Raw genomic sequence first — 27,307 nt, 5'->3', positions numbered from 1 at the left:
CGTATTTTGTCACTATGTCACATTGTTCAAGACTCTCCTAACTATGGAAACATCTTCTCAACATCCACTCTATCAAGCCCACTTGGAAGCTTGTCCGTTTCAATAAGATGACCCACAATCTTCTGAACTCTGGTGAATAAGGCCTAACTTGTTTCACCTTTTATGGTAAGTTAATCTATTTATACCAGGAATCAGCCTAGTGAATCTTGTTTGTGCGGTCTTCAATGCAAATACAACCGTAAGTTTTGGGCCCAGTGCCCCGTGAGGGACTGGCACCCTCAATGAAGGCTAAATTGCAGAGATGAGCGATGTACAGACAAGATGGCACCAAAGAGTGGTGACATGGTGGTGGTTCGACAAGGGGACTCAAGGCTCACCAACTGCTTCATGCTGATGTTGGTCTCGGCGTCAGAGTGGATGAGCTCGGATGGCGAAGCACTTATGAAGGACTATATTGTTGAACTTTTAACTTTATTCCTTTATTTCTCCATCTTTATACTTTATGTCTGGTTTATTTCTGTGTTTTTAAGATGGTGCTGGAGAGCAGTGACATCATATAACACTTTTCACTGTATCTGTAACAAATACATATAACAAATACACATGCCAACAAATCAATCAGTCAAGTGCAGGAACTAAAACTGTACATTGTTTTGGAGAAGAGCCACTGGACCCAAAAAGTTTACTCAGTTTTCTCTCCACAGATGCTGCCAGATTTGTTGCGGTGTTCCAGCAATTTCTGTTTTCTCTCTTATTAAACCTACCTCATTATACATTACTCGATCTAAAAAAAACAGTTCCTGAGTAGATTTGGTAATGTACAGTTCAAGGAAATAATCAGTGATGCACTCTACAAATTCATTTTTCCTACCCATTCTTCACCCTAATTGCTCTGGAGAAAGTGATGGTGGATTGCCTTCTTTAACTGCTCTGGTCCTTGGGATGTAGTTATACCCATAGCAGTGTTAAGAATGGGGTTCCAGGGTTTTAACCCTATGATACAGAAGGAACAGCAATATAATATCAAGTCAGGATGATGAGTGACTTGGAAGGGTTCTTGCAGGTGGTGGTGTTCCCATATATCTGCTGTCCTTGTCTTTCAAGGGAGCAGAAATTGTGAGTTTGGGAGATGCTATCAAAGGAGCCACGGTGAAATACTGCATTGCAAATTATGGATGGCATACACTGCTTCTATAGTGTGTCAATGATGAAGGCAGTGAATGTTGAAGGTGGTGGATGGAGTGTCAATCAAGCAAATTGCTTTTCTGGGATCGCATCAGGTTCCTGAGTATTGTTAGAGTTGCAGGGAAATGGAGATTGTTCCATTTGACTCCTGCTTTGTTCCATCTAGGTATGGACTGACTTTGGGGAGACAATGAGTGCGCCACAGAATCCCAAACCTCTGACCTTTCATTATAGCTCAAACATTAATATGGCTAGTCCAGTTCACTTTCTTATCAAGGGTAATCCCCATAGTAATGATTGTGGAGGATTTAATGATGGCAATGGAAGGTTTGTTACTGTGAAGATTGATTTCATCTCCACAAAGAATTATCTTTGGTGTCCTGGCCATTAATTGTGTCTCTATCTAACAAGATGATAACTGTTTGCTTAGTCTTTATCACATTGTTGTTCATTATTGTCTGCTGTGTGTCAGTTGGCTGTCACTTTTCCAACATATATTAGTTAGTACACTTCAGAAGTACAATTGATTAACAGAGCATTATGAATTGGCTGATCATAGTAAAACTTTGTCCAAGAGGAGGCGAAAGACATCTTCTCACTCCTCTCCCCTCCCAGATGGAATGTACCTTCTTCTTTATGATTGGCTGACTCCATAGACAGCACCATATGATGTTCTGGTCTCGCCATCCCTCTTTGCTCCACCCCCTTCCAAAACTGGCCTCTTCCTTCAAATATGATCTCTTTATCTTCCTCTCCTGTGCCCAGCACACGTTTTCCCACCTGGCAATTTCTTCAATCCAACTGGTAGGTGGGAAATGGAGAACAAATGTTAGATCCTGCAGGACCTCAGCATTCCCTACATTTCCAGATTTCTTGAGAGTGAGAAGTCATCCCACTCCCTCCTCATCCCTCAGCAAGTTTCAGAGCCATGAATTGGTATCAGAAATACCTCTTATCAAAAACGGGAGACTGCTTGTTTTTCTGGATAACTAACAACCTGCCAGCAGTATGGCATTTTCACAAATTACGCATTCCAAAGTTACCTTAGCTACAAATTTTATGGTATGTCATTAGGTCCAAAGAAAAATAGATCATCTGCTGTTTTTTGTTCAAAGGGGAAGTTCACCTGCCTTAATAACCTCAACTTTATTGCTCAAAGAAAAGGAGAAAAGTGTGTACTTAAGAGATCCATTAATGCTAATGCTGTATAAATGAGGAAATGAATCATAAAAACTATAAGCACTAATTGCACAAACACTGATTGCTTTGACTTTTCTCTCTGGGTGGAAACAAAATGGTGCCTTGATCCTGAAAAACAAAATACAATAACCATTGATAAATGTCACTGTGTTACAGTTCTATGTGAACTCTGTTCCCTTGGCAAATATTGACAGATGGAAGATGGATTTTAAAAGGGTTTTTGTGGCTTTGTCATTTAAAGGAAAAACAACTGAAGGAGAGCAATAAAATAGTTGGATCAAAATCCCTTTTCATATGATATTTACCAAGCTCTCTATCCCTGAAGAAATGGGATCCTACCTTCCTGATTTTGAGAGAAACCTGCAATATCCTTCTAAAGGAGGCACTGAGTGACTATGGTGTTGTACAGATATGACATAATGGTAAAAAAACAGCCATGGTGGTGTTTTAGTATAAGTTCCTCATAGTAGCTCAGGCCAAATGTCTAGGTTATAATGAAACAATGTTTATTGACAATCTATACATTTATGATAAGGCTACAGAGCAGTATTCTCTGAATTGTACCTGTTCCACCCTGCTAACAGATTACTATCACAAAATCTCTGAGGTCACAAACTAGTGAGCTCAAAGACCAACCTCTACAAATTCATTAATTACTCATTCTACATCTCCCCAAGTTGTTTTCACAGTTTCCAACATTATCAGCAAAACGTATTTACTTAACATTGTTGACATAAATAGTTTTTTTTTAAATTTATTCTTTTTTTTGTGGGATGCCTGCCCCCACCACTGAACAATCTTGTCACATTGAACCTGGGAGCAGATCATGGTCATTTGGCTCTTTGAGCATTCCCCACCATTAAACATGGTCACGGCTGATCCTCTATCACAGTGCATTATTCCTGCTTCCTCCCACACCTGTCGATGCCTTTAGTATCTAAACATTTATCATTCTCTTTCTTGAATATACTGAGTGACCTGAACCTCCACAGCCTTCTTCGGTAGTGAATTCCTTGGGTTTATGCACTTTAAGTGAAGAAATGATTCCTCATCTCAGTCCAAAAAGATCTACCCCGTATCCTGAGACTAAACCAGGCATTATAGGCTGCTCGCACTGGCTGAGGTCTCATCAACACCTTGCCAGATAAGAGCCATGATTTGGAGATGCCGGTGTTGGACTGGGGTGTACAAAGTTAAAAGTCACACAACACCAGTTTAGATTGATTCTAATCTAAAAAGTGAGATAACAGAGTTTTACATAAATTCATGCAGTTTTTGAGCTCAGAGTTCTACATGAATGTATGTAGTTTTTGAGCAAAGTGCAATGTAACTCTGCAAGTACAAAAAATTTACCACACAAAATATATGTGTGCATGTGGGTCTTTGTCGGTCTGTGTGTGTCTGTCTGGGGTGGGGGTTGTGAGTGTGAGAAAGTGTGTGTGTTCCCCATGGGAGACTGGCTAGCAGGGTTAGATCCCATTGAATTCAGGGAGAACTAGCTATTTGGATACAGAACTGGCTCAAAGGTAGAAGACAGAGGGTGGTGGTGGAGGGTTGTTTTTCAGACTGGAGGCTTGTGACGAGTGGTGTCCCACACGGATCGGTGATGGGTCCACTACTTTTTATCATTTATATAAATGACTTAATTGTGAGCATAACAGTTATACTCAGTAAGTTTGCTGATGACACCAAAATTGGAGATGTAGTGGACAGCAAAGTCGGTTACCTCAGATTACAACAGGATCTGGACCAGATGGGCTAATGGACTGGGGAGTGACAGATGGAGTTTAATTTAGATAAATGGGAGGTGCTGCATTTTGGGAAAGCAAATCTTAGCAGGATTTGTATGCTTAATGGTAAGGTCCTAGGGAGTGTTGCTGAACAAAGAGACCTTGGAGTGCAGGTTCAAAGCTCCTTGAAAGTAGAATCGCAGGTGGATAGGATAGTGAAGAAGGTATGCTTTCCTTTATTGGTCAGAGTATTGAGTACAGGATTTGGGAGGTCATGTTGCAGCTGTACAGGACATTGGTTATGCCACTGTTGGAATATTGCATGCAATTCCGGTCTCCTTCCTATCGGAAGGATGGTGTGAAACTTGAAAGGGTTCAGAAAACATTTACAAGGATGTTGCCAGAGTTGGAGAATTTGAGCTATAGGGAGAGGCTGAAGAGGCTGGGGCTGTTTTCCCTGGAGCATCAGAAGCTGAGGGGTGACCTTATCGAGGTTTATAATATTATGAGGGGCATGGGATAGGATAAATAGACAAAGTCTTTGCCATGGGGTGTGGGAGTTCAGAACTGGAAGGCATAGGTTTAGGGTGAGAAGGGAAAGATATAAAAGAGACCTAAGGGGCACATTCTTCACGCAGGGAGTGATATGTGTATGGAATGAGCTGCCAGAAGAAGTGGTGAAGCTGGTAAAATTGCAACATTTAAAAGGCATCTAAATGGGTATATGAATAGGAAGGGTTTAGATGGATATGGGGCATGCGCTGGCAAATGGGACTAGATTAATTTAGGATATCTTGTCGGCATGGACGAGTCGGGCCAAAGGATCTGTTTCTGTGCTGTACATCTCTATGACTCGATGACCCTGTACTGAGAGTATTATCCCAGGAGCCCTACTGTTGTATCAATGAAAATGGACCCTGCGAAACCTGGTAATAGTTAAGAAACCATGCTGCTACAACTAGCTTTGAGTGACTGGGGACTGTTGCGAGTTTGCTAAAAATCTGGGCATTCTAAGAATAATTCAAATAAACCAAAATAATCTCTTGCTCAGTTTTTGATTGGAAGAACTTACAGATATTATTTTTTTCCAACAAAAATCTAATAAAGAGCAAACACAAAAAGCACCACATCCTGTTTGCAATGTTTGAAATGAGTCATCTTTATAGTGAAGTAAATATTCTTGTTCATTTAAAATTTGGTAGATTCACAGTTCTAGTATTTATATAGCCCAAAGCAAAAGTCCATAAGGCACATATAAACATTGTCATTAACCTTACAAGAATCCTGCACATATTCAGCACCATCTCAACAGAATCCAGTCTAATGCCATAGGCTGGAGTTACATTACACCATCTGGAGTTATATTGTTTTAAATACAACACTCAAGTTATATTTCAGGCAGTCCATGACTGTCAATTATTTTGACATGGCTTTTGAAGAACAAGATATTCTACTTTTTGGTCTCATCCACAAAGACACTGTGTTAACATTCAAAAATGCGAAAATTGATCTTAGCTTAGTTCTTTTCAACTGGAGCAGTAGATGCCTAAATAATACAGCATTGTGGCTTGGAGATCCATTAGTGTTAATGGAATAGTGGTAGCTGATGTTTTTAATAATAGGATTTTGGGGTCAACTGGCAAACAGTGGGCTTTGGCCCACCGAAGGGTGAAAGTGAAGACATTTTCAATGGCTATGGGAAATGGCAGACATGATGAACAATTGTTTTGCTTCAGTAATCACAGCAGAAAAGGAGGATAGCTTGCTGATAGATGATCAGGGATGGTGTCTAAATAAAATTAGCTTAAGTAAATAATGCAGGAATTGATGGAACTGAAGAATGACAAATCCACGGGACCTGATGGTTCCGTCCATGGGTATTAAAGAGGATAGGAGAGCACATTGCTAATACCCTCAGCATTATCATTCAGAGTTCTCTGGATTCTGGAGTCATACCTTTGGATTGGAAATTTACTCATGTCACTCTTTAAGAAGATTGAAAGAAGGAAACCAACCTAACACCTGTGGTCGGGAAATTGTTGGAGTCGATAATCAAGGATAGTGTAACCGATCATGAATAGTCAACATGGATTCATGAAGGGTAGGCCATATCTGACAAATTTCATGGAGTGTTTTGAAGAAGTGACAAAGAAAGTGGACAGAGATAAGTTGATGGATGTTATTTCAGTGAACTCCCAGAAGGTCTTTGATAAAGTCCCACAGAAGACTTTAAGGTGGACCTTAGCTAAGGTGGAAGCTCATGGAATTGAGGGCAAGTCACTGACATGGAAAGGAAATTGGTGAGTAATTGGAAATAGAGAGTTGGAGTAATGGGTAACTATTGGCAGGATGTGACTAGTGGTGTTCCACAGGGATGTGTGTTGGGAACTGAATTATTCATAATATTCATTAACAACTTGGATAATAGCATAAAAAGTCATTATTCAAATAAAGATGACCGCACTAAATTGTAGCTGGTTGTAGCTGGTGTTGATGACAGCATCAAATTACAATAGGATATTGATAGATTAATGGACAAAGCTGTGGCAGATGGATATTAATATAAGCAAGTGTGGGGTTATCCATTTTGGACCAAGAAAGGGTAGATCAGGATTTTTTTTACAAGACACCAAGTTAAGCACAGTGGATGTCCAACGAGATTTAGGTGTTCAGGTATATAGCTGTTTAAAATGCCATGAGCAAGCACAGGAGATAGTCAAGATGGGTAGTGGGATGCTGGCCTTCATATCTAAAGGGCTGGAGTCTAGGAATGCAGACATTATGTTGCAATTATACCAAACACTCATTAGACTCTACTTAGAGTACTGTGAGCAAATCTGAGCCCTACACCATAGGAAGGATGTTTTGGTCCTGGAGGAAGTTCACTGCAGGTTTATAAGGATGATACCTGGGCATCAGGGGTTAAGTTATGAGGAAGATTGGGCAAATTAGGCCTTTATTCTCTTGAATTCCGAAGGGATGATCTAATCGAGGTCTTCAGAATATTAACAGAGGAAAACAGATTAGATAAAGATAAACTATTTCTACTGGTTGAGGATTCTAGAACTGGGGGCATAGTCTAAGAATTAGGATCATACCATGCAGAAGATATGTTAGAAAACACTTTGTACATTCAAAGGGCAGTGGAGGTTTAGAACTCTCCTATACTAAACAACTACCAATGCTAATATGGTTGTTAAAAGTAAATCTGAGATAGATAAGAGATTGGAGCCAAAGTTGGAATGTGAAATTAGGCCACAGATCTGCTATAATCGTGGACTGATCTGAATGTGGCCTCAGCTCCATTTTACTGTCTGGACCCTATGATCCTGATTCCTTTGTAGATCAAAATTCTTTCTAATGCAGTAATAAATAACAGATAAATAAGCTTAAGTGAATATAAAGAAAACCAGAAGGATGTCTTGGGATGTGATGGTAGTGCCCTTCCTCAGAGCAAGAAGGCCATGCTTTAGATCCCACCAGGCTTAGAATTATGTTGTAATATGCCCACCTGGGCTTGGTGGGGGGGGGGTTAGGGAGTGTTAGAAAATAATCAACAAAACTAAATGGAAGTCTTGCAGAAAAGTGGTAGTGCCCATAACACTCGGCTAGAAGACCTTTATTCAGGTCTTGCCTGCATTACAGGTTTGTCCCCACAAATGGTTGGGGTGGGGCTGGGTGGGATGATATGCATGCAGTTGCTACTCATGTTGGGGCCTGGTGTCTAAGAAAAAATCTGGAGGAGCAAGCAGTGAGTTGAAGTCATCAGGCACCTGCGCAGAATTTCCAGTCAGGACTTTGTGGGAAGGCAGTAGCGTTGTGATAATGTCACTGGAATAGTAATCCAGAAACCCAGGTTAGTGCTCTGGGGATATGGATTCAAATCCCACCCAGCAGATAGTAGAATTTGAATTCAATATGATCTAGAATTAAAAGATAGCCTAAAGGCAACAATGTAATCACTGTCGATTGTTGTAAAAAAACCCATATGGTTCACTTATTGAAGGAAATCCTTCATCCTTAACCAGCCTGTTGTACATGTGATTCCAGGTCCACAGCACTATGCTGTACACATAACTATCCTCTGGACAATTAGGGTTGGATAATAAATGCTGGGATAACCAGTGATGCCCATATAGTGTGGAAACAGGCTGTTTGGCCCAACAAGTCCACACTGACCCTCCGAAGAGTAACCCATCCAGACCCATTCCCCTACATTTACCCCAGATGAATACACCTAACCAACACATCCCTGAACACTATGGGCAATTTAGCATGGCTAATTTACCTAACCTGCACATCTTTGGATTGTGGGAGGAAACCGGAGCACCCGGAGGAAATCCACACAGACAGTCGGCCAAGGTGGAAATCGAACCCGGGTCCCTGGCACTGTGAGGCAACAGTGCTAACTACTGAGCCACCATATCCAAATAACAAATATAAATGTGCTGCCATCCAGTTTCTATTGGACTGTAGCAGAATGGGAAACTGTAAATTAATGAGCAAAATTCAGTAATAACAAGATGTTACTGCAATTGCCTTTTGTTGTTCATTAGCAAGAATCTCATCTTGCCATTCAACACTTGGTTGGAAAATGTGTCTTTCACTCTTGGCGTTGGGAAACTGGTAATCTCGTGTAAAGTTCCCAACATTCTCATCAATGTCCACGGCATTCGGGAAAATGCCCTTCAATGTGCCTGAACAAGTTGATTTAAAAATATTTCTAATGTGAACCAGAAGGAGGTCTTTTAGCCTAGTGGTCACATCCCTTCTGCTGGGCAAGAAATTCTGGATTCAAGTCCCGCTTAAAGACATGTTAGGCTTGGAAGGAGTGGTCATGATGTGGTTCAATGGATTGCTATTCAGCCTGTGAATTCTCCAACCACTTCTGCACTATAGCCCAAAGAGAAGGAATGTCTTTGTGAAAGTACGCTATAAAGAGACGCTGTACAGGTCCATAGGTATCTCAGGGCCTGAAGTTCATCATCAGTTACAAATGACATTGCAACAATATTTTGAATGGTTCTTGAAATGATTTAATTTTTGGTACATGTGGCCCTTTAAGGGCCAGTTCTTTGAAGAATTAGTTAATTTGTTCTACTGGTTTAGAAGAGTGTAGAGAGTCATCTGGGTCAATGGGTTAGTGGTTGGGAGGAAGAAATCTATAATGCGACATCCTGTGAATAAACCTGCCAACAAGGAAAAGATTTATGACTTGTTTCGTACTTCACCATCTGGTTTAGATCCTTTAACAACGTCCTCACACAATCCAGCTGTTTCTGATTTCGAACATCTGCCTTTCTTTTCCATTAGAGTTGTCGAGTCTCCAGGATTGGCCTGGAGTCTTTCGGATTAAAGATTAATCTCAAGGATTCAGCAATGAGAAACCTAGAAGATAAGCGTTTTATGTGTTAAAAAATATCTGTAATGCACAATTTCTATCAATATCTCTATTTATTATTAAACTAGAGTATATATGTAATTAGGAGGTTATGCTTTGAAACTTCGAGAAATATGTTCAGTGCTTGCAACTTGATGATTTGTTGATGAGTCAGAGTATTTCAATCAAAGAAACATGAAAAATCTTAAAGAGATAAAAGGACCAATAGCAAGGTCAAGGGGATATTTAATGAAAAGATGAGGAAATAAGAGAGACAGCAAACAGAGAGTCTAGAGGCCAAGTTGGAAATTAGCAGGATGGTGTAGTTCAAATCGAAGATGCTGATGAAATACAATGGGTTCACCAGCTGGAAGAAGAGAAAGGAAATGTGAATAGGGATGGTATTGCCTCTACCCTGAAGTACAGATAAACCAGCTCCCCAATCCAACGTTGTGTGTTTTGAACAGTCTTCCTGATCCACTTCTGATGAAGGATTTATGCCGAAAATATCGACTCTCTTCTCGGATCCTGCCTGATCTGCTGTGCTTTTCCAGCACCACACTTTTCAACCCATCCACTTCAGTAACATCTTCCTCAGACTCTTATTTAGCCTATGTACAGTCATCTCTCTATTTCTTCTATAATTCAGCTATCAAATCAGGCTTCAAATCAGGTTTTGTTTTTTTAAGAATTCCAAATGTATTAAGATAAGATTAAAGAATGAAATATTATGCATAAAATCCACTCACTATGCACTTAATTAAAGGGCTACTGTTCTGGAGAAGAGTTCTGCCTGATTTTCTCTACTGAACACTTCAGTCCAGTTCAAGATACAGGCATCTCTGTGGAACATAGCTCTGAGTCCAACCTTGGACAGAGCATTGAGTGAATAAGGGGAATATTAATGTCTTCCTAAAAATATAATTTCATTTGTCTATCACATTTAACATTTAAATGAAACTTACATTCTAGATTTCATCCAGGCTTAAGCAGGAATACATAAGATGTAGGGAAATAGATGGTGACATCTTGCAAAATGTCCAGATTACAGAGGAGGAAGTGCTGGATGTCTTGAAATGCATAAGGGTGGATAAATCCCCAGGACCTGATCAGGTGTACTCTAGAACTCTGTGGGAAGCTAGGGAAGTGATCACTTGGCCTCTTACTGAGATTTTGGATCATCGATAGTCACAGGTGAGATGCTGGAAGACTGGAGGTTGGCTAACGTGGTGCCACTGTTTTAGTAGGGTGGTAAGGACAAGCCAGGGAACTATAATCCAGTGAGCCTGACATAGGTGGAGGGATTCCTGAGGGACAGGATGTACATGTTTTTGGAAACGCAAGGACTGATTAGGGATAGTCAACATGGTTTTATGCGTGGGAAATCATGCCTCACAAACTTGATTGAGTTTTTTGAAGAAGTAACAAAGAGGATTGATGAGGGCAGAGCAGTAGATGTGATCAATATGGACTTCAATAAGGCATTCGACAAGGTTCCCCATGGGAGACTGATTAGCAAGATTAGATTTCATGGAATACAGGGAGAACTAGCCATTTGGATTCAGAACTGTCTCAAAGGTAGAAGACAGAGGGTGGTGGTGGAGAGTTGTTTTTCAGATTGGAGGCCTGTGACCAGTGGAATGCCACACAGATCAGTGCTGGGTCCCCTACTTTTTGTCATTTACATAAATGGTTTGGATGTGAGCATAAGAGGTACAATTAGTAAGTTTTCAGATGACACCAAAATTGGAGGTATAGTGGACAGCGAAGACGGTTAACTCAGATTACAACAGGATCTGGACTTGATGGGCCAATGGACTGAGAAGTGGCAGATGGAGTTTAATTCAGATAAATGTGAGGTGCTGCATTTTGTGAAAGCAAATCTTAGTAGGACTTATACACTTAATGGTAAAGTCCTAGGGAGTGTTGCTGAACAAAGAGACCTTGAAGTGCAGGTTCATAGCTCCTTGAGTCGCAGGTAGATAGGATAGTGAAGAAGGCCTTTGGTATGCTTTCCTTTATTGGTCAGAGTATTGAGTACAGGAGTTGGGAGGTCATGTTGCGGCTGTACATGACAATGGTTAGGCCACTGTTGGAATATTGCATGCAGTTCTGGTCTCCTTCCTATCGGAAAGATGTTGTGAAACTAGAAAGGATTCAGAAAAGATTTACAAGGATGTTGCCAGGTTTGGAGGATTTGAACTATAGGGAGAGGCTTAATAGACTGGGGCTGTTTTCCCTGGAGCGTCGGAGGCTGAGGGGTGACCTTATAGAGGTTTATAAAATTATGCGGGGCATGGATGGGGTAAATAGGCAAAGTCTTTTCCCTGGGGCTGGGGAGTCCAGAACTAGAGGGCATAGTTTAGGGTGAGAGGGGAAAGATATAAAAGAGACCTACGGGGCAACTTTTTCACAAAGAGGGTGGTATTTGTATGGAATGAGCTGCCAGAGGTAGTGGTGGAGGCTGGTATAATTGCAACATTTAAGAGACATTTGGATAGGAATATGAATAAGAAGGGTTTGGAGGGATATGGGCCGGGTGTTGGCAGGTGGGACTAGATTGGGTTGGGATATCTGGTCGGCATGGATGGGTTGGAACGAAGGGTCTGTTTCCATGCTGTACATCTCCACGACTCTAAGATCTCCATTGGAGAGCAGTTGAAGTTAGTTAATGAAGGAAACTAGCTTAAACTAGCTTCTCTGTACTGAGCTAACTCAGGATGTAAATACAGGAATATCAGTGTAGTACAAGTGGGTTCTGACTCATGCAGTATGGCACCAGTACTGGGAAAGTGGGGATTGTACTATTGAGATAGTCTGCAGCTGAACCATGTTAGCACTGGTGGACTTGTGAGATGCATGACGAGAGAAGGTTAAAGGTTTTAAATTAAATACTGGTTGCAAGGGATCAAAGTTGGCAGCATGTGATAAACTAAAGAATAGAGACAAGGCAAGAAAGATATTAATGTGGAAAATGTTAAATAAACCCCAGGTTGGAAAACAAATCTATGAGTAAATCACATAATGCTCAAGGTTACAAAGATAACAAGAGGAAAAAAAATGGCTCTGCATCTGCAAGCTCATAGCATTGAAAGCAGATCAGATGAGCTGATATACAAACAAATAATTACAAATAGATAATTATCAAAGATACATGGCTGCAGGTTGACATAGATTGAGATTGGAGTATTGAAGGTTACGTGACATTTATGAAGGACAGGAAACTAGTGAAAGGTGCAAGATATGAGAAAGGGATGACCTAAATTCAGGAACCAGAATGTAGAAGCAGTTCGCATAGAGGTGAGAAATGATAAAGGCAAGCATTCACTTGTGGAAGTGTCTATAGGCTCCCTAAAGAAATCCAATGGTAGGATGGAGGATAAAGGAAAAAAGTAATAAGGGCTTGTTAGAGAATCAATAATCAAAGAGGATTTTAATCTACATACAGAGTGGATACATCAGATCGGTGAAAATAGTCTGAATGAAAAATTCATAGAATGTTTTCTGGCTACTTTCTTAGAACAATACATTTTGGAACCAACCAGAGGGGTTGGTGTCATCCTGGGATCGAATTAATTAATGACTTCATACTGAAGGCACCTCTCAAGTAGCAGCAATCAAAATATGATTGAATTTTATATTCAGTTTGAGGGGTGGATCCAAAACTAGCATTTCAAAGTTAAATAAAAGTAATTATTAGGGCTTTGATATCAAAAAGACAAGGTTAACCTGAATGCACATAACACTCGCAAGAAGATAGATGATGTAAAGGCACAGATAGATGTAAGTGGTTATGATGTAATTGCCATTACAGAAACATGTTTGTTGCATCATGACCAGGACTGGGAACTGAATATTTGTAGATCTTCAACATTTAGGAAGGACACACAAGAAGGAAAAGGATGCGGAGTTGTGCTGACAATAAGGATCAGTACATTCCTAAGGGGGGGTCTCAGATCTGAAGTGTGGAATCTGTTTAGATGGAACTATGAAACAGTAAGAGACTGCACACATTGGTTGGAGCTATTTATAAGCTACCAAATAGTAGTGGCAGAGTGAGGCATGATATTAATCAGGAGATGAGAGAAGCATGTAGCATGGACAATACAGTTATGATGGGTGACTTCAATTTGCATGTATACTAGGTACATTAATTGAGCACTAACATTGCAGAGGACAAATTTCTGGAGTGTGTTAGGGATGGTTTTCTAAAACAGTACATTAATGAACCAAGATACCATTTTACACCTAGTAAGAAGTAATGAAAAATGGCTAATTAACAACCTTGTTACAATATCGAGCAGTGCAGCACAGGAACAGGCCCTTCAGCCCACTATGTCTGAGCCAACCACGATGCCATTCTAAACTAATTCCATCTGCCTGCACACGGTCCATATCCCTCTATTCCCCACGTGTGCAGGTGTCTGTCCAAAAACCCCTCAAACATTATTAATGTACCTGCTTCTCCCCTGACAGCTCATTCCAAGCACCTCTGTGCAAAAAAGTTTCCTCACACATCTCCTTTAAATATTTCCCCTCTCACCTTAAACCTATGCTCCCCAGTATTTGACACTTAAATCCTGGGAAAAAGACTTTGACTATCCACCTATCTATGCTTCTCATAGTTTCATATACTTCTATCAGGTCACCCCTCTGGCCACCTCTTGTTACTCTTGCGAAAACAATCCAAATTTATCCAAATTCTCCTTAAAGCTAATACACTCCCATCCAGGCAACATTCTTGTAATCCTTTATTGCTCCAAACCTCCACGTCCTTCTTATAGTGTGAAAACCAAAGCTTCACACAATATATTGCAAATGTGACCTAACTAAAGTTTTATGCATCTGCAACATGACTTGCCAACTTTTATATTCAGTGCCCAACCGATGAAGGCAAGCATGCCGTACACCTCAGTTACCACCCTATTCACTTGCCACAATCAGGGAACTATAGAGATGCATTCCAAAATCCCTCTGTATATCAATGCTCCAAAGGGACCTGACATTTACTGTATATTTTCCTTTTGCACTTGACCTCCCAAAAGGCATCATCTCATTTGTCTGGTTTAACCTCCATCTGCCATTCCTTTGCGCAACCTTCGAACTGAACAATATCCTGCTATATCCTTTGACAACCCTCCTCATGATTCATAACTCCTCTAATTTTTCTATTATCTGCAAACTTACTAATCAGACAACCTACAGTTTCATCCAAATCATTTATATATATTACAAAGAACAGAGGTCCCAGCACTGATCCTTGTGGGACACCAATTTTGTATCCAACTTACTAACTCACTGTGGATTCCATATGACTTAATCTTCTGGGCTAGCTGATGATGTGGACCTTGTCAAATGCATTACTGAAGTATAAGGAGACAACATCACCGTCCTATGCTCATCAATCAACTTTGTCACTTCTTCAAAATTCAATCAAATTTGTGAGACAAGGCTTCCTCTACACAAACTCATGCTGACTATCCCCAATAAGTCCATTCTATTCCAAATGCCAGTAAATTCTGTCCCTAAGAATCTTCTTCAATAATTTCCCTACCACTGATGTAAGGCTCACCAGCCTCCAATTTCCTGGATATCCTTATTGCCCTAAAACCAAAAGAATAACACTGGAAATTATTTTCCAGTCTTCTGGGACCTCTCTTGTGGCTAAATAGGATACAAAGATCTCTGTTAAGGCTCGAGCAAGATGTTTCCAATAATACGATAGAATAGGACCTGAGGGCACAGCTTCAGAGTGAAGGGACAATGCTTCAGAACTGAGATGGAAGAACTTCTTCAGCCAGAGGGTGGATCATCTTTGGAACTCATTGCTGCAGAGGGTTGTGGAGGCCAATTCATTGAGTGTTTTTAAGACAGAGATAGATCGATTCTTCATTGGCTAGATGATCAAGGGTTGCAGGGAGAAGGCAGCTGAATGAAGTTGAGAAACATCAGCCATGATTGAATGGTGGAGTGGATGTGATGGGCCAATTAGCCTAATTCTGCTCCTCTTTCAAGACACCGCCTCTTTGTTAATATCGAGATGCCCTAGAATATCAACATACCTCACCCCATTCTAACAATCATCCACGGTCTTCTCCTTAGTGAATATCAATGTGAAATACTCATTAAGGGTCTCATTTTTTTCTCAGACTCCACACATAAATTTCCTCCTATGTCCTTGAGTGAATCTTCCCCTACCTTAGCTATACACTTATTTCTAACGTACATATAAAATTCCTTGGGATCCTCCTTAATCCTGCTTGATTAAGACATTTCATGATACCCATTAGTCCTCCTAATTCCTATTTTAAATTATTTCCTGCTTCCTTTATATTCCTCAAGGGCCTGATCTGATTGCATTTTCCTAAACCTTACATATGTTTTACTTTCCTTTTTAGCTATACTTTCAATATCTCTTGTCATTCCAGGATTCCTGAATCCTGCCATCTCTATCTTTAATCCTCATAGGAGCATGCTGGTCTTGAACTCTGATCAACTGACCTTTACGATAGAATGTGGATTTACCCTCAAACAGTCATCCTGAATTTAATTTCTCCAGTTCCAGCTAATACTGTTGTAACTAGCCTTCTCCCAATTTAGCACTTTCACTTGAGGGTCAGTCTTATTCTTATCCATAACTAGCTTAAAACTTATGTAATTATGAACACAAAATGCTCCTCCACTGAAACTTCGATCACCTGGCCAGGCTCACTCCTTAATACCCTTCCTTAGTTGGACTATCTGCATATTGTTTCATTAAGCTTCCATGGATCCACCTAACCAATTCTGCCTGACACTGAGGGAGTCCCAGTCAATTTTAGTTAAAATCACCCACTACAACAGGTCTGTTGTTTTATCTTTCCAAGACCTGCCTACATATCTTTTCCTCTATTTCCTGTGTTACCAGGAGGCCTATAATATAATCCCATCATAGTAACTGCACCTTTCTTATTCCTGGATGAGCCCTCCAAGATGTCATCTCTTAATGCAGCTTTCAAAACTTCAGAACGTTGAGCTGCCAGTCCTACCCTTCTCTCAACTAAGTTTCTGTAATGAATACAATATCATAGATCCATGTACTAATCCAGGTTCTAAGATCACCTGTCTTACTTGTTATACTCCTTGCATTCAAATAAATACACTCCAGATTTCCAGTCCCATTAACCTGACCCTGACATCTTCTTCTTAGACTTGATTTAATATTGACCTTCTCAATCACTCCACATGCTAACCCATTGCTCTGGTTTCCCCCACCCTGCCACGCTAGTTTGTTAAACTTTCCAAATAGTACTAGCAAACCGAAGGGACTGGTGTCCCTCCAGTTTAGGTGTAATCCTGTCATAAAAGAACATCTAGGGATGAGTGACCACGATATGTTAGGATTTTACATTATATTTGAAAGTGAAGTAGTTATTTATGAAGAAAGAGGTATTAAATTAGAAAAAGGGAAATAATGAAGACATTAGGCACAAATTGGCTGAGGTGGTTTGGGAAAATATGTTAAAAGGTATGACTGTATATAGGCAATAGATTATCTTCAAAGAACATGAATTACCTTTAAGGTGCAGAAACTCAAAAAAAGGTCAGTCATTCATTGCTAACAATGGAAGTTGAAAATTGTAAGGATGAAAAAAAAGGCCCATAGAGTTGCCAGAAGTAATAATAAATCTGAGAGACTGAAGCATCGTTAGATTATAGTAAAGGTATAGGGCCAAGAAACTAGTGAAGAAGAGGAAAATAGAACATGACTGCAATCAAGCTAAATACATAGAAATAGGTCATGAAAGCTCCAAAGGTAAATTAAAAAGAAACACTTGGCCAAGATAAGTGTTGGTCCATCACAGTCCGAATGAGGAGAATCTTCATGGGAAATAGAGAAATAGCAGAGAAGCTAAGTGACAGCATTGCATTGTATTTTCACTGTGGAAGATATGAGAAATCTCCCAAGAGAAGTGGTAAACACAGGTACAGTTACAACATTTATAAGACATTTGGGCAAATATATGAGTAGAAAATGTTTAGGGGAATATGGGCCAAATGCAGGCAAATGGAACTAGTTTACATGGATGAGTTGATCTGAAGGGTCGGTTTCCATTCTGTATGACTCTCTGACCCTGATTCTGTTCGAGATCCAAGTGACAGAATGAAAAGTGGAAGGAAATTAGTAAGGAGGTTCTACTTGAGTAATTAATAGGACTGAAACTTGATAAGTTCCTGGGACCTGACATTCTACATCCGAGAGTGTTGAAGGAATTGTGGTGGACAGTTAAACAATTCACCGGAGGAGGAAGCTCCATAAATGTCCCTTTGCTCAATGATGGAAGAGCCCATCACATCAGTGCAAAAGATAAGGCTGAAGCCTTATCCATCTTGGCCTCTTCCAGACGTTCCCAGCATTACAGACACCAGCCATCAGCTAATTAAATTCACTCCATGTGATATCAAGGAACGGTTGGACACTGACGATCTTAGCGAAGCTGTTCCAGTACAGTTTCAACACTGGCATCTACTTGGCAATGTGAAAATTGCCCAGGTATGTCCTGTAAACAAAGAACAGGACAAATCCAACCCAGCTAATTACTGCCCAGCAATACTCTCAATCATCAGTAACATCAACAATGCTATCAAGCAGCTTCTGCTCAACAATAACCTGCTGAATGATGCCAAGTTGATGAAACGTCGATTCTCCTGCTCCTTGGATGCTGCCTGACCTGCTGCGCTTTTCCAGCACACATTTTTCAGCTCTGATCTCCAGCATCTGCAGTCCTCACTTTCTCCTAGTCTTCACAAAGGAAGATGGTTGTCATTGTTAAAGGTCAGTCATCTCTGCTACAGGACATCTCTGCATGAGTTCCCCAGGGTAAGTGTTCTAGGCCCAACCATCTTCAGATGTTTCCTCAATGACCTGCAGCAATTAACTCACCTCATGACAGCAAAGCATGTCCACCACTTAGAAGCCATAAGTCAGGAGTGTGAGGGAATACTCCCTAGAATACATTTGTCAGGATGGATGCAACTCCAACAACACAGAGGAAGCCTGATGCCACTCAAGATGTAACAGCCTGATAGAAAGTGAGGACTGAGAATGTGAGAATATATCAGAGTTGCAAAGTGTGGTGCTGGAAAAGCACAGCAGGTCAGGCAGCATCTGAAGAGCAGGAGGATCGATGTTTTTGGCATAAGCCTTTCATCAGGAATGTTGGGGGAGATGGAGGATGGGATGAGAGATAAATGGGAAAGTGAGGGTGGTGGTTAGGGGAAGGTAGCTGGGAAGGTGACATGTAGATGCAGATGGGGGGTGATAGTGATAGGTTTGAGGGGAGGGTGGAGCGGATGAATGGGTAGGAAGATGGACAAGTAGGAAAGTTCAAGAGGATGGTGCCGAGCTGTAGGGTTGGATCTGGGATGATGTGGGGGAGGGGAGCTTGTTTGATTGGCACTAACCAGAAATATTCAGTTCCTCCACTACTGGCGCTCAGCATGCACTGCTGCTCCAATTTAAAACAGGCACTACAGAAATTCACCAAAGATCCTTAGACTGCAGCTTCCAAACTCACAATCATTTCCATCTGGAAGGATAAGGGCAACGGGTACATGAGAACACCACAACCTGCAAGTTCCCCTCGCAGTCACCCACCACCCTGACTTGGAAATATATTGTTGTTCCTTCAGTGTCGTTGGGTCAAAATCCTGAAACTCCCTCCCTTGTGGCATCGTGAGACTACTTATGGTCAATTGACTGCAGCAGTTCAAGAAGGCAGCTCACCACCATCTAGGGACAGACAACAAACGTTGGTCCTGCCAGCCTATGAATGAATAAATCAAATAATATGGAACTGGATGTGAGAAATGTAACATTTTCTGTTGCCACAGATCACTACAGGGAAGCAATGATAAGAAAATATTGATGATATTCAAATGTGTTTTGACTAATTAAGCAGATGGGCTGAGAACTGACAGATGGGTATTCAATGAAAATAATAGTGATAGGAAAGGTCACAATAAACATGAATTATTACATAAAAGGATATCCATTAGAAAAGATAGGAACAAAATCGATTTAGGTATGATTAGTAACAGTATCTAGGCAATGCGAACCAGTGAGGCAGAATACATTCAGCTATATCGGAATAAGGTTAGAAAATATGGGGATTTCCAAATACTACCAGTGTGAAAGAAAGCACTGACAATTTATGACAATTAAGGAAAAGGATCGCACTGTATTTGGATTGTCCTTAAACACCACTATAGCTTTCAGGACCCAACCTAACAAGGCTATAACGTGTATCTCCCTGCATGCTAAATACTAAAAAGCAACACACTATTGACTGAACAAAGCAATCTCACAACCAATGTGTTGCTGGTTGACAATAATGAAGAACATTCAGACAACTAAATGGAGGAAGGTGCACTTTGAAAACTCCTGAACATAAGACAAGGCTTGTCCCTGCTACTGCCACAAAAGCTGACTGTCTGATCTTCTTTGGTTTTTCGTCTGAGGTCCCCAAAATCATAAAAGGCAACATCTCATCAATTAAATTTACTTCAGGCAACAATTAAGAAATGGCTGTGGACATAGCAAAGGTGGTGAGCTTTAACAACTGGCTGAAAAACCTAAGCAATAGAATGAGTATTGCACTTAGTGTGGTGCTGGAAAAGCACAGCCAGTCAGGCAGCATCTGAGGAGCAGGAGAGTCGACGTATCAGGCATAAGCTCTTCATTAGGAATGTTTGGTACCCGAAAGGGCTGAGAGATAAACGGCAGAGTGGGTGGGGCTGGGGGAAAGTAGCATGGAAGGCGATTGGTAGATGAAGGTGGGGGGTGACGGTGATAGTTCGGAGCAGAGGGTGGAGTGGATAGATTGGAAGGAAGATGGACAGGTTGGATAGTTCAAGAGGGTGGTGCCGAGTTAGAGGGTTGGATCTGGGATGAAGTGGGGGGAGGGGAGATGAGGAAACTGGTGAAACTGACATTGATGCCATATGGTTGGAGGGTCACAAGGATGAAGGTGAGGCATTCTTCCTCCAGGCGTCAGGTGGCTTGGATTTGGCAGTGGAGGAAGCCCAGGACTTGCATGTCCTTAGTGGAGTGGGAGGAGGAGTTGAAGTAGTCAGCCACAGGGTGGAGGGTTTGTCTGGTGCGTGTGTCCCAGAGATGTACGCAAACCACTCCATGGATTGGCGTCCTGAATGTAGGGGAGACCACATCAGGAGCAGCGGACACAGTAGATGAGATGTTTGGATGTGCAGGAAAATCTCTGCTGAATATGGAAGGATGCTTTGGGGCCTTGGATGGAGGTGAGGGGGGAGGTGTGGGCACAGGTTTTACACCTCTTGCAGTGGCAAGAGAACATGCCGGGTGTGGAGGGTGAGTTGATGGGGGGTGTGGACCTAACGAGGCAGTCGCGGAGGGAATTGTCTCTGGGGAACGTTGATAGGGGTGGGAAGGGAAATATATCTCTGGGGTCTGACTGTAAGTGGCAGAAATGGCAGAGGATGATACAATGTATCTGGAGATTAGTGGGGTGGAAGGTGAGGACGGGGGAGTGGGGCAGGGAGGGGGGTTCTATGCTTGTTGTTGTTGGAGGGGTGGGGTACAAGGGCAGAGATGCAAGAAGTGGAGGAGATGCGCTGGAGGGCATTGTTGACAGCGTGGGAGGGAAAATTGCTGTCATTGAAGTAGGCCTCCCCTCACATTCCTGATGAAGGTCTTATGCCTGAAAAATTGACTGTCCTGCTCCTCGGATGCTGCCTGACCAGCTGTGCACAACACTTTATGACTCTGATCTCCAGCATCTGCAGTCTTCACTTTCCATTAGCCAATCTATCCCAGTGCAGCTAAGATGCTGACATCAATCTGCCAATTCCGAACATTGCCGAGGTTCATCCTACTCCACTAAAACAGGACAAACCTAATGTGGTCAATTAAAGCTCAACCAGGCTAAACCCAAAAATCAGCAGAGCTGGAGTGAGGCATCAATAACATTATAAGCAATATGGAGTCATAGGGTCATACAGCACAGAAACAGACCATTTGGTCCAACTTGGCCAACCAGTTATCCCAAACTTAACTCATTCCATTTGCTATTTTGAGTCCGTATCCTTCTCAATGTATCGTATTCATTTATCTGTCTAAATGGCTTTTAAATATTATAAATGTACCCAACTCTACAATTTCCTCTGGCAACTCTTCCATGCACGCACCATCCTCTGTATGAAATGTTCCCTGTCAGATCCTTTCTAAATCTTTCCCCACTCGCCTTAAATCTTTTCCCCCTAGTTTTGGACTCCCCTCCCCTTGTTAAAGGACCTTGGCTATTCACCTCATCTATGCCCTTCATGATTTTATATAAACTTCAATAAGATCACTGCAGGTTAGGCAGCTTCTCCTTACAACCCAAACCTTCCAATCCTGGAAAATTTCTTTCTGCACCTTTTCCAGTTTAACACTCTCATTCCTGTGGCAGGGAGACCAGAATTGTAGCAGTATTCAAAAGGTGGACTCACCAATGTTTTGTACAACTCCAACATGACGACCCATTTCCTATACTCAATGTTCTGACCAATGAAAGCAAGAATGTCAAATGCTTTCTTCACCACCCTTTCAAGGAAAGAAGAACCTTCATCCCTGGATCCCTCTGTTTGACAACACTCCCTAGGGCCCTCTCATTAACTGTATAAGTCTTTCCCTTATTTGCCTTACAAAATGCAACACCTCACATTTATCAAAATTGAATCTCATTTGCCAATTCTTGGCCCATTACCCAGCTGACCAAGATCCCATTGTACTCTTAGATAACTTTCTTCACTGTCCATTCTACCACCAATTTGGGTGTTCGTCCGCAAACTTACGAACCATGCCTCCTATCTTCTCATCCAAATCATTGATATACACTTCTGAGGGTTGTTATGGCGCAGTAGCATGACAGAAAGATTCAAGTCCCAGATGCTCCAGAGGCATGTGATAACATCTCTGAATAGATTGATGAGAAAATATCTAAAGTGATACTATTGTCCAGTAACCTGCTGACCTTACCTTCTGTGCTACCAGCACTATATAGCAATAGACATAATCCTAGCCTGAATCCAGATTTGGTTAGAAAAGTTGAGTGTCAGAAGAAAGTAGGATGACCTGCCTCAAATTCATGGCAATATTTGATGAAGAATCACATCAAGAACTTTTGGAACAACAGAGTCCAATATCTGCGCAGAGGAAATCCACACTCTCATCATATGTCAAAAGATGGCCAATTATTTCAACTTCAAGATATCAATGTAAATGTCCTTCCAAACCAATCATCTGAAGCTGCTTCATCAGTGATCATCTCCATTTCGTACTCTAAGAAATGGGATTATTTACTGATGATTTTATGGTTTTCAACTCTATCTTGACTCCTCCCAGGATGCAGTCACTATGCCAGCCTACAGCAGGAATTACACAGTATGTAGGATTGCATTAAGTAATATTATATCCACTTATTCAATGTTTAGGACTTACAGGGTGGAATCAGAGAACGTACTTTCAGCAAATTGGAGTGAAAACATGTAACTTTCCCCCCCCTATTTTAATGTAGATTTTTGTGAGGTCAAGGCATTAAGGAACAGAAAAGAAGAAAAGATGGAGCTAAGGAATAGATTTCCATTATGTAATTAAGAGGAACTTCAGCCTTAAGAGGCCGAACAGCCTACTCCTACAATAGCATTGTAACAAGAACATTCATGGAACATAAGAGCAAGACAATCCATTTCCAACAAGAAAAATTACAAACGCCCCATCCTGACCTTCAGTGAAACCATGAAGTCCCAATATTAATAAGCTAGAGATCGCCACTGTCTAGAAGCTTATTGGGGTCAACCATAGCAACCGTGTTACAATCAAAGTACATATGCTGCGATGAGTGTTCATTTTCTAAGTGTTCAAATCTTTTTCCTTGTATACAAGGCACAAGTGATGGAATGCCTGCCATTTGCCAGGATATGTGTTGCTATTAAAGATTTAGGAAGCGGGGACTGTGAACCAATCAGAGTAATGGTTACTGCTGATACTACACTAACTGATTCACTGGGAATTGTCCACGGAGACAGATACATAGAGTGGGGTGGGAGTTTTCAGGGTAGGGGAGCCGGTGAGTTGGGGGTAAGAGGGGTCAGCCATTATGGGAGAGGTTGCCATGGATCCCACTTTCCATTTGAACAGTCTTATCAACTTGTCCTATTAACTTTAAAAGTTTGAGAGCCATCAATAAACATTGGAGAATGGGCCATTGTTTATAGGGGGCAACGGAACTGAAAGAATACTCAATAAGAGTCAATAGAACAATAAAAGGTAATGACAATGTGGGGGTAAACAAACTGCTTTACATCAAATTCTGGTCGCCCACATTACAGGAAGGATGTGGAAGCTTTGGAGAGGATGCAGAAGAGGTTTACCAGGATGCTGCCTGGATTAGAAGGCATGAGCTATAAGGAGAGGCTAGAAAAACTCAGGTTGTTTTCTCTGGAGTGGCAGAGGTTGAAGGGAGACTTGATAGAAGTCAATAAAATTATGAAATGCATGGATAGGGTTGATGGTCAGAATCATTTTCCCAGAGTTGAAATGTCTAATACCAGGAGACATGCATTTATGGTGAGATCGGGAAAGTTCAAAGGAAATAGAATCAGAGAGTCATAGAGATGTACAACACAGAAGCAGACCCTTCGGTCCAACCCGTCCATGCTGACTAGCTATCCCAACCTAATCTAGTCCCACCTGCCAGCACCTGGTCCATATCCCTCCAAACCCTTCCTATTCATATAACCATTCAAATGCCTCTTAAATGTTGCAATTGTACCAGCCTCCACCACTTCCTCTGGCAGCTCATTCCATACACATACCACCCTCTGCATGGAAAAAGTTGCCCCTTAGGTCTCTTTTATATCTTTCCCCTCTCACCCTAAACCTATGCCTGCTGGTTCTGGACTCCCCCATCCCAGAGAAAAGACTTTGTATATTTATCCTATCCATGGCCCTCATGATTTTATAAACATCTATAAGATCACCCCTCAGCCTCCGATGCTCCAGGAAAAGCAGACCCTGCCTATTCAGCATCTCCCGATAGCTCAAACCTCCAACCCTGGCAACATCCTTGTAAATCTTTCTGAACCCTTTCATGTTGCACAACATATTTCCGATAGGAAGGAGACCAGAATTGCATGCAATATTCCAAAAGTGGCCTAACTAATATCATGTACAGCTGCAACATAACCTCCCAATTCCTGTACTCAATACTCTGACCAATAAAGCATACCAAACACCTTCTTCACTATCCTATCTACCTGCGACTCCACTTTCAAGGAGCTATGAACCTGTACTCCAAGGTCTCTGTGTTCAGCAACACTCCCTAGGATCTTACTATTAAGTGTAAAAATCCTGCTAAGATTTGCTTTCACAAAATGCAGCACCTCGCATTTATCTAAATTAAACTTAATCTGTGACTCCTCAGCCCATTGGCCCATCTGGTCAAGATCCTGTTGTAATCTGAGGTAGTCTTCTCTGCTGTCCATTACACTTCCAATTTTGGCATCATCTACAAACTTATTAACTATGCCTCCTATGTTCATATTCAAATCATTTATATAAATGACAAGAAGCAGTGGACCCAGCACCGATCCTTGTGGCACTCCACTGACCACAGGCCTCCAGTCTGTAAAACAACCCTCCACCACCACCTTCTGTCTTCTACCTTCGAGCCAGTTCTGTATCCAAATGGCTAGTTCTCCCTGCATTCCATGAGATCTAACCTTGCTAATCAGTCTTCCATGAGGAACCTTGTCAAGTGCCTTGCTGAAGTTCATAAAGATCATGACTACCAGGAGCAAGATTTTTACACAGAGAGTGGTAGGAGTCTGGAACACACTTCCAGGGATATTGGTGGAGGCAAATACAATAAGGGTGTTTGAGGGACCTTTAGATAAACACACAAATGTGCAAGGAATGGAGGGATAGGAACCAAAGGCAGGTAGAAGGGATTAGTTTAATTTGGTATCATGTTTGCTACATCATCATGGGCGCAGTACTGTTCTATGTTCTATGAACAACTAAAACGCTCCTTGAAAATGGCATTTCACAAGATTCACAAGATAGGATAGTGAAGAACATTGGAGATCTGAAGAATTTTTCCTTCACAAAGCAGTGGATTTGTGGAACAGAAAGTAGTTAAACCTGTGAGAACTGATACGATTACAACTTAATCCAAGACGTGCCTGTCCATAAAGGGCACTGAATGTGATAGGGCTAGACTTTATTCACATGAGGTATAGAAAGAGCTAAGAATGGAAAAGAATGATTCCAATCGTGGCCTATGGACTGTGAAAGAAACAAGTCTGCTTGATTAAAAGATGTTTCCTCATTCCAAATTTTCTAACCTAGGAAATCTGGTGCCCTCAAATCTGTTGAGAACTAAAACTATTTAATAAAGTCATACTGTACTCCCCCAGACTTGCATTTTGAAGAATCGAGTCAGGAATTGGCCTCCAACATTACAGCTATGAGTTCCAACTTGTCCTTCCTGTACACAGTTCCCCATTGGATCAGGGAATTAGTTTCTAAATTATAAACACTGTACCTCTTGTCTCTGCCAAACAGGAAAAGGAAATTGGGATGTTGGTTGCCAATCTGATGCCTAGCAGAAACACATTTTCACTAATTATTGATGTCATCATTGTGCAGCCTAAAACCTCAGCTCCTGCCTGCTGCCACTTGCCACTCAATCCCTGCCGCCAATCCCTGCTCTGCTTCCCTCTCCTCCCACCCGCTATCTTTGCTGCTCCATATTACATACGACTCATTCCCTCCTGTTTCCCTTGTGACCACTCACTGCTTCCTGCCCACTTCCTTATGCCTCACATCCTCCATGCCCCCTCGCTAGTTCCTTTGTCCCTGGCTCAGGTCCATTCCAAATGTGGACCAATGGCAATAGGCTGCTGGGAATTTGAGGAAGCAGTAAAGAAAGCTATGGGGAAAGCAAGAGGTGGCAGTGAGAGGCTGTAAGGGAAGGCCGCGATGGACAGAAATGGTGACTGCTGAAGGTGAGGTTAGATCCAGAACAGTGTTAGGTTTTCACTTTACACTTTAATGCAGGCAGCTGCCTGGGTCACATGTTTTAGTATGGCTTTTTTAGTTCTTCGTACAAGCCGAGGACAGACTTGTAGATTACTTTCAAACAACATTTATTAACAATCTGTAGATATGGTAAGGGTACAGAGGAGCTGAGCTGTACAAGTTTGACCCTTTAGCAAAGTTAACACCATAAGACTCCTGAGGTCACAGTCACATCACAGCTTACCTCCGAGATTCACCACATTTGTTTTTACTCACGTTCCCTCCATCTCTTCCCAAGCACTTTCTCAGTTTTGATATTAAGGAGGAGTACTTCCTTAACACTGTTGTCTGAAATACTTGACTAAAAGTATTCTCATTTGACGGAATGCATTTCTACCGTCTCCTCCCAATACTCTGTTGCTCACAGGTTCAAGTACCAAGTGGAGATCTCATAATCCTTCCTGATCTGGTCAGCCTAATCATGTAGAATGGTGATGGCCTGCAGACTAGTCAGAACCATATTTTCATGAGCTAAAACAAAAAGAGTAGGATTAGTAACATCATCTTAAATCTGATTATACTAAATGGAGCAGTGGGTGGGTGCCCATCAAGACTATTGATTGACAGATTAGCCTTATCTCTTTGATGATATCTTCTATTAAAGAGAGATCTAATAACGAATTGTGAGGGTGCAGCATCCAAGTGATAAGAAGTATCACCACTTAACTATGG

The 27,307-nt window shown here is 41.5% G+C and overlaps 1 long non-coding RNA gene across 1 annotated transcript; it reads right to left on the bottom strand.

Moving 5' to 3' along the window:
- Window positions 1–716: 716 nt before the first annotated feature.
- LOC122565369 lies at window positions 717–26,857 on the bottom strand. The gene is made up of 3 exons (XR_006316149.1): window positions 26,820–26,857; window positions 9,342–9,503; window positions 717–1,986 (listed from the first exon to the last, which is right to left on the bottom strand). It is a non-coding gene; the product is annotated as an uncharacterized LOC122565369 (long non-coding RNA).
- Window positions 26,858–27,307: the final 450 nt, after the last annotated feature.

The sequence above is a fragment of the Chiloscyllium plagiosum genome, chromosome 2 (assembly GCF_004010195.1).
Source record: "Chiloscyllium plagiosum isolate BGI_BamShark_2017 chromosome 2, ASM401019v2, whole genome shotgun sequence".
NCBI lineage: Eukaryota > Metazoa > Chordata > Chondrichthyes > Orectolobiformes > Hemiscylliidae > Chiloscyllium > Chiloscyllium plagiosum.
Note: the sequence above shows the minus strand (reverse complement) of the source record. Positions and strands in the feature narration are given on the sequence as shown.